Consider the following 8,119-nt stretch of genomic DNA (forward strand, 5'->3'; position numbering starts at 1 on the left):
TGACTGGCTGACTCTTCTTAAGTCCCTCCCCTCTCAAAATTTTGATCTATGATCCCGGAGACTTTCCTTCCACAGAATGTCATCTCTGCTGTCTCTGACAGACAGCTCTATGGCGGGTATACCTAGCCATCTACTGAAATTCATCCCTCTCCACCATGTTCTTAGTTACAGAGTTGTCCCTGGGAAGTGGCTAAACAAACAGGGACTGCATTTCCCACGCACCATCCATTTGCATTTAGATGTGACCCATGACCAATTTTCACCAACAGAGTGAGTGGGATGTGTCTTAATTCTAGCCAAGGCTTTGAAGAAGGGGTTTGCCTTCTCCATGGTTTCTTTTTCTCCTCGCACCAGCTGCTATCACAAGGACCTAGAGGAAAGCAGAGCCACAATATGGAAGGAGTTTGGGTCCCTGAGTCCACTGCACGAGGAGAGCTGCCTGCTGTCCAGTAGGGTTTGCCCCATACGGTTGCAGAAGTGAGAAGAACTCTGATTATGTTTGAGCCATTATACTGCATTGAATCTCTTTGTTACCATAGCTAGCATTACCATAACTAATGCAAGTCCTTAACAAGGACAGCCATAGTCCTTTAAGGAAGAGCTGGAACACAAACCCAGGTATCTGAAGACAAACGCTGTGTTCTTAACCACCAACCCACACTGCTAGAGGCTGTGCCTCTTCCCTCTAGAAAATCTTCTCTAGGTCATTGACTCACCCTTTTTCACTTCATGGACCTCTTCAGTTTAGTTTAAATCCTAACCCCCAGTCTGTATTTTCCTTTAGCCACTGGGGCAGAAACTGGATAAGGTCAAAATAAGATTTGTCATGAGCAAACAATCAATTCATGCCAAAAACAAGAACTTGGATTTTACTATAATGTCAGAAACACAAATATTTATCAAGTGACTACAGGAGACCACTTTGGTGTCCAACTGGAAGAGCCTTGAGTATCTGCAATCCTCAGCACCAGGCTTTGACTATTACCACCCAGCTGAATTCTGATGCTTAGAAATGCAATTACCTTTTGCATTGACGTTCATTTATTTTTTCTAAATAGGATATGACACATTCTTTATGAAGTAGGTTGATGGGTAATGAGTTTTTCAGGATATTTTAATTGAGGCTTATAGTCAGTTGTTGGTATAAATTAGTATTATATTAAATAATTTATGAATTATGGTCTAGCTGTGCAGAATGAAAAGAACGTCTCACTCCTAATTTCTGAGAATCCAAAAGGTCTTTCATTTAGTAGCTTTGGTAGGAAATGATTTACCAGGACTAATTAATTGGCCGTAGGAAATGCTTTGCCTGAGCATCCTTCTCTCCATCCATCCCCCTATTCTATAACAATGCTCTGCCTATGTTTGTAACACGGCCCTTGTTTTTAAAACTATTGAATCCACTTCCTTGCACACTGTACAAGAGCACAAGGTAGAAAAGTGATACTTAGTGAAAAGCAGTTTTATTTTCACCCTCCAGACTAGCCATTCAAACTTTCTTCATGATTATTTACTACCAGAGTCTCTCTCCTTTTATATTCAATCAATACCTTATTTGCTTTCTGGCTTTGCAGAAAATAGTGGCATGTATTCTGACTCTGGTAATGCATAGACAAGGCTGGAAGTGAGTTTTTTAATTTTCTGCCTCATAAAGTTACTTCCTTTCAGATGTCTGTTAGTTCTCAGTAGAAATTACAGTCTGTAATGATGTGTTCTCTCACCTTATGAGGGGGCTTTTTAGGTCACAGAGCACCCCCATGTATTAGAAATGGCATTTGAAAGACAACCAGGGGTTCACCTTGGGAACAATTCAGATGTGAGGGTTCAAGGTGAAAACGGTGTGGACTCTTTAGGCAACAGGGAGGGAGGACTTTCCTGTTTATCACAAAGCATCCGCTTCCTCTTTCCAGTGATGTGAAGGACTCCCGTCCCTGCTGCTTAAGAAGGCTGATTTTAAGATGTCATTGCCTCTGATGCAAATCAGGCTGAGAATGGAACTCCAGGCAACTCTGTCAGGCTAAGTAATTTTTTTAAGGAAGTAATAAATGCCTCAGGAGCAATAATTCGGTGTGGGGATATTTCGTATGGGAGGAATAAATCCGTCTCCCTGCAGTTCTGGCTAAACTAAGAGTGGTAGGAAAACAGAACATGGGCCTTTTCGGAGTTCCCAAACAGTCTGACCACACTGCAAGTCGGGGTGCTGGGTCTTTAGGGAGACAGCGGTTTTCACTTCCCAGACCCGAGGCCAAGAGCCGGAGAGGCGAACGTGCGGACTAGGGATGTGGACGCTTCAATGAGCGGCCCAGGAAACCAGGCAGCATCTGCAGACCGCGGCGCCTCTGCTGCAGGCCTTCTCACGATGGCCACATCCTCCACGATGGCATTTTGGTGCTTGGAACCCGTTTGCCAAGCAGCTCCTGGTGCTATCGCCTCTGTGAGAGTCAGAGGTAGAGAACCCCCGCCGTGCCTTTCAGGGACTTGCAGTTTCCCGTGAGGATGTTATGTTCTGCAGTCCCCACTGGGACCCGGTGAAGCTCTGGGGCAGGCCCGCCCCCAGGGGGTCTGAGGCCTAGAAGAGGTTTGGCAAAGGCAGCCTTGAAAGGGCTGAACGACTGAGGTTTTATGAGTTTTGCAAGCAATATGTAAACAATTAAAAACCTCATTTGAGTTTCCTCTATTTCCCAAGCTGATCTGAGGACTATCTCCCCCAAACACTCAGGCAAGAATCACTCAGGAAATGCAAATTAATGGGCTTTAGAGGGAAGGGGTAAATCCAATAATAAAAAATAAAACATAAAAGTTTAGAATTATGCCCTTTTTGGCCACACTTGAAATTTGTTGTCCATTTGCCCCTTACAAGAAAGAGTCCTAGATAAATCGTTGTCTTGAAATCTAAACTGTATCTCAAGTCTTATTTTCTTGGTCTCTTGTTTCTACTATAATCAGCCCAGTCCCCTGGTTTGCATAACTGCTGTGCCAATGTAGTACCAACAATGCCCTCCCCAATCCACTAAACTTAAAAGTCTCAATGCCCACTTCCTCTTTTCAAAAGTACACACATGTGTATCACTTCCTAAATTACACTCATTGTCAAGAATTTTGGACTATAAAATCATCCAAGAGTTGTTTTTATCTGAGACATTTAACCGCTCCTTTAAAACATCGCTGTTGCCTTCACTTCATATCTTAAGAGCCTCTGTACATACAAGTTGGGGCCAAATATACTCATTCATCCTCAGAATTTTGAATTTCAAAGAAAGCAGGAAGTTCACATACAAATGACTTTCATTTCAGGTGTTTGCATGGATTTTCCTCTACCACCAATTAATTGGGCAAGCAGCATTGCTTTCACATCACACCAGAAAGTGAAAACCAAATCTTAGGGCTACTTCAGATTTCTGAGATAAGTACTTATGGTCATTCCCAACTCAAGGTTACTCAGGCTTCTTGGCTCAAGATGAAAGCATTTTCATTGGGAATTCCTTTGGCTTCACTTTCCAGGCCAGTCATGCAAACCATCCAAAACATAGACCAGTCTTACAACAACTGCAAGGTGGGGGTGGGGGTGGGGGCGACAGGTCTTCATGAAAATGGTAGCTTTACCTTCCAAGTCCTGAAGCCAAGAGCACAAGAAGGTTGACCATGAGGACTTGTCCAAAGAAGACTGGAGGAGAATGGAAGAGGTATTTGATAAAACCAGTATTAGAGGCAGCTGGGAAGGGGAAAAGAAGACACTGAGGTACACTAACATGTAGGTTGAGCTGTGTAGAGGGGCAAGGAGTTGGATCACTTGTTATGTACATCTCTTCCAGAGGTCACACGTGCAGACGTATTTAGGAGCCAGATTGGTAATGGAAGTAACTGAAACAAGTTGAGTATAAAACAAAAAAGAATGATGGAGAGCACATACCCTGACTAAAGGGATTCACAGCTAAATAAATGCTAACTACACACATAACTGTTGAGCTGACCCGGCTTCTGCAAAACTTTTCTAGGATTTAAAAATACCCTGGATTCGTTGCAGAGTACATCACTTCTACTAACTAATGTTTTAGCTATACGACATTATTAGCCACCATTGAAAGTCATTCTAAGAAAGAGCCCCACAAAATGTACTATTATGTTTACTGACAGAAAGATATTATTACAACGTTACACCATGACAACTTTATGAGGGCCTGGGGAGATATTCCTTTCAGGTGTCAACACCAATATTAGTCAAGTTTATCTGATGATCATTGTCAATTTTTTGACTGATAATGTTGCCCTCTTTGCTTTGGTTTCCAGGAAGCAAAGAACTAAATTTGCAGCGCACCTATGACAACTTAGTTAAGAGCTTGGGGTGATGTAACTGTTAAGTGACTGTATTATCCCTGTAAGTTGCCTCAAATTCTTTTGAGGAACTGAGAAAGGTGTCATGAGCAAATAAATATCTCCCTATATTTATTTATTTACATTTTTATCTATATATTTATCTCTATGTATTTATTTAGCCCTCTCTGGCTACCAACACCTGGAAACTTCTCACAGTGGCAGAATCTCCAGGTAGCTGCCAAAGACAGAAATCTCTTTTGTTTTAGAAGATCAAGTAAATAAAAACAAGTCCTGATGTCAACAATACCCCACCCCAAATCTCCTTTGTCTCTCCTCTCTTCCATATTTCCACTATCATACTGTAATCAGATTCTGCTCTTGTGATCAGTGATTGCTATTGTCTTTGTATTCTCAGTGCATGTTACCATTCTTCTGGCTTCTTTGGGGATCTCTTTCCAACTCTGTGTGGTTCTGCTGGGGCTGGGAGACTTGCTGCCTACCCTCTCTATCACAGGAGTGACCCAGGCAGTCACCCCAAATGGAATACCCACTCCCCCCACCCTCCATTAATAATTGGTTCATTAATGTGCATGTGACCCTAGCAGCACCGATCAGAAGCTTCCCTGGAATTGGTATACAGATACTGGACTTGCTTAACTGAGAAAATAAGAGCCTGGCAGCCCTCTTGTATACTATGGGGAGAGAGAGTTTGCATCAGAAGCTAAGGAGAGCAGCAGAGCCAAGAGATGGTGGGGGAGAAAGAGAAAACCTTGATGACATCCTAGGATTTGCATTTAGTCTGAAGCCAGATCCTCCCCTGGACATTTTGTTATAGCAGCCAATAATATCCCATTTTGTTCATACTAGTTCAGCCAAGTTTCTGTCAAGACTGAAAGAGTCCTGATTGTACTCTGTCTCTGATGTTATGGCCTTGTCCCTATCACCTCAATCCACCCTCCACACAGCTAAGTGATCTTGTAACATTTCTAAGAAACATCTGATCTTGACATGGCCCTGCTCAATGTACTAAAACCTGTCACCCACAGGATAAAATAGAAACTCTCTGCATGATATTCAAGGCTTATTATGTGGACTGACCACCCTCAGTTACCTGAATAGGCGTTAATAGTGACAATACTATGTTCTCTGGCTGAGTCAATGTTCTCTGGGCTAAGATACACTTGGGAAGAAAGTTTAGTCTTGTTGGCTTTCCTGTTGTGTGGTCTGTGATTTCTCTTGCTGACCATCAGAGTAGAACCTTGGACTGAGCCCTGAAATAGGGTTAGGTCCCTCCTTGCTAAAACTATGATGCAGTGACACAGAAACGAACCCTATGATATTAGATCTCTCTTGTGAAGTTCCCAACACTGAATCAAAACTGGGGGAAAGGGGACACCATAGTAAAGTAGAGGTAGTAATAAGAATACCTTTCATTTATACTTTCTGGAGAACTAACAGTAACCTGTTAACCTGAAAAAGTTATTGAAACTTCCCAGAGGTGTCCAACTTGCCCCCAGGAAATAATCTAGACTTTTCACATTAGTTCATTATCTCGTATGATCTCAGAACATTCCTGAGAATAAGGGAAAGCAAGCAGGTGTGCTTTTTATTTTGAAGAAAGAGAAATGGACACAGAGGGATTAAGAAGGGCATTTCCCAAGGCTTGACAGTGACTGTACAGCCAGGATTAGAATGCCACACATGTAGTATTAGCCCAGTGGTCTTCAGACTTTTTGTTGGCATAGCCCCCAGAAAAATGCTCAAAACTCTGCACTCCTCATAGATTTCTAAGGTGACTTCAAAATTTGTCCATCCTATATTTAAAGAACTTCAAAATATATAATTTCCAGAACTTTCTAAATATAAACATTTAAAAATATATCTGATGTGTCCAATGGAATGCATCTTTTAAATGTCTGATAGAGGACTTCCCTGGTGGCGCAGTGGTTAAGAATCCACCTACCAATGCAGGGGACCCAGGTTCGCTCCCTGGTCCGGGAAGATCCCACATGCCGCGGAGCAACTAAGCCCGTGCGCCACAACTACTGAGCCCACATGCCACAACTACGGAAGCCTGCATGCCTAGAGCCCGTGCTGTGCAACAAGAGAAGCCACCACAATGAGAAGCTGGTGCACTGCAACGAAGAGAAACTAAAGAAACCACTCACTGCAACTAGAGAAAGCCCGCGTGCAGCAATGAAGACCCAACACACAGCCAAAACAATAATTAACTAATTAATTAATTAATTTTTAAAAAATAAATTTAAAAAAATGACCAATGGAACTTAAACACCAAACCAATTTGAGTATCATATCCTTTTTTTTTTTTTTTTTTTTTTTTTTGGCCGCCACCACACGGCTTGTGGGATTTTAGTTCCCCAGCCAGGGATCGAACCCAGGCCCTTGGCAGTGAGAGTGCGGAGTCCTAACCACTGGAATGCCAGGGAATTCCCTATCATATCCTGTTAAAAAAAATAAATGAGTGAGCTCTTCTTTAATTTATTTATTCTTATTCTATTCTACTTCCCCCTCAAAATTTAGTACTAATGTAATTTTATTTAGTTTTTCGAAACGGTTTATTGATCACCCTATCAAACTTCTTTACACATAAATATATATATATATCAATTTAAATTTTTAAGTTTCCTGTGACCATAAGGTTCTAAGTAAAAAAGTCTTCTATATTTGTTACAGTTACTATAATTAATCATTTGACTAAAACAACATACATATATTATAAACTTTGATGGACAATTATAGAATAAAAAGGGAAATTGTATTGGAAATGCACCTTTTATTGAGAGGAGGGTTTTTTTTCCCCATTTCATTCATGTATCTGTCAATGAATATTACTTATTGACAGAATGAGACAGTTCTCCATCATTTCTATTCCCATTATTGTATTTATAGATGTAAATCTTAGAAAAATCCTGTTCATAATTAAGTAGGTGGGACTGGAAAGACCCTTGTACAGTGACGTCAATCAATTCTTTGAGTTCCATTTGAATTATATGCCAAAAACATGTTGTGATCTACCATCAAAAATTATTTTTAGCCATCTTTCAGATGACAACTCCATTAGTTCTTGAATTTTGTGACAGCAAAGTATTGGAAACCACTTGACTTGCAAAAATATATTAACCAGTCATTAGAGCCATTTACTGTCTCATACCTGTCCCTATACCTCCCAGAGTTTCTTCATGGGTGTTTTTTTTACCACCTGGGGGAATGCATCTCAGTAAGACTGGAGAGAAAAGCTGTTCATTTGTGGAGTAAGAGAAGAAGGATTGTAAAACGGAAGATGGAAAAGAAACCAGCAGGACAGGTTTCTCAGTGCATTCTCAGGCAGGTCAACTTTGAGAAATAACTCATACAGAAGTTGAGGATCTGGAAATTGATTCCCCTAAAGCTATCCATCCCATCCATCTCTTGGAAAGTCTTTGTAAACTCTTTTTGGATAGGCATACTGCAGTTTGAAGACCACTGTGTTAGCTTCTATCACCTTTTAAAATATCCTTCAAACTTGTGACCCATCCTTACACCTGGTATTTCAATCACCAATGATATGTTGGGCATTCTTCCAGTTATTGGACATACAACAATCAATAAAAGAGACAAAATTTCTGCCTTCCATGCTAGTGGAGGAGATAGACAATAAATTATGAGTTTGACTCCATTTTACACTGAGTGTGACAATGACATGGACATGCATGGCAGAGCCAGAAATAGAAAGCTCAGGCAGCTGCTGATCTTGGAACACAGCTGTCTTGTCTCCTCTGTAGCCTGCAAGGGCAGAGGATACTGT

Source organism: Mesoplodon densirostris, chromosome 5, assembly GCF_025265405.1.
Source record: "Mesoplodon densirostris isolate mMesDen1 chromosome 5, mMesDen1 primary haplotype, whole genome shotgun sequence".
Lineage (NCBI taxonomy): Eukaryota > Metazoa > Chordata > Mammalia > Artiodactyla > Ziphiidae > Mesoplodon > Mesoplodon densirostris.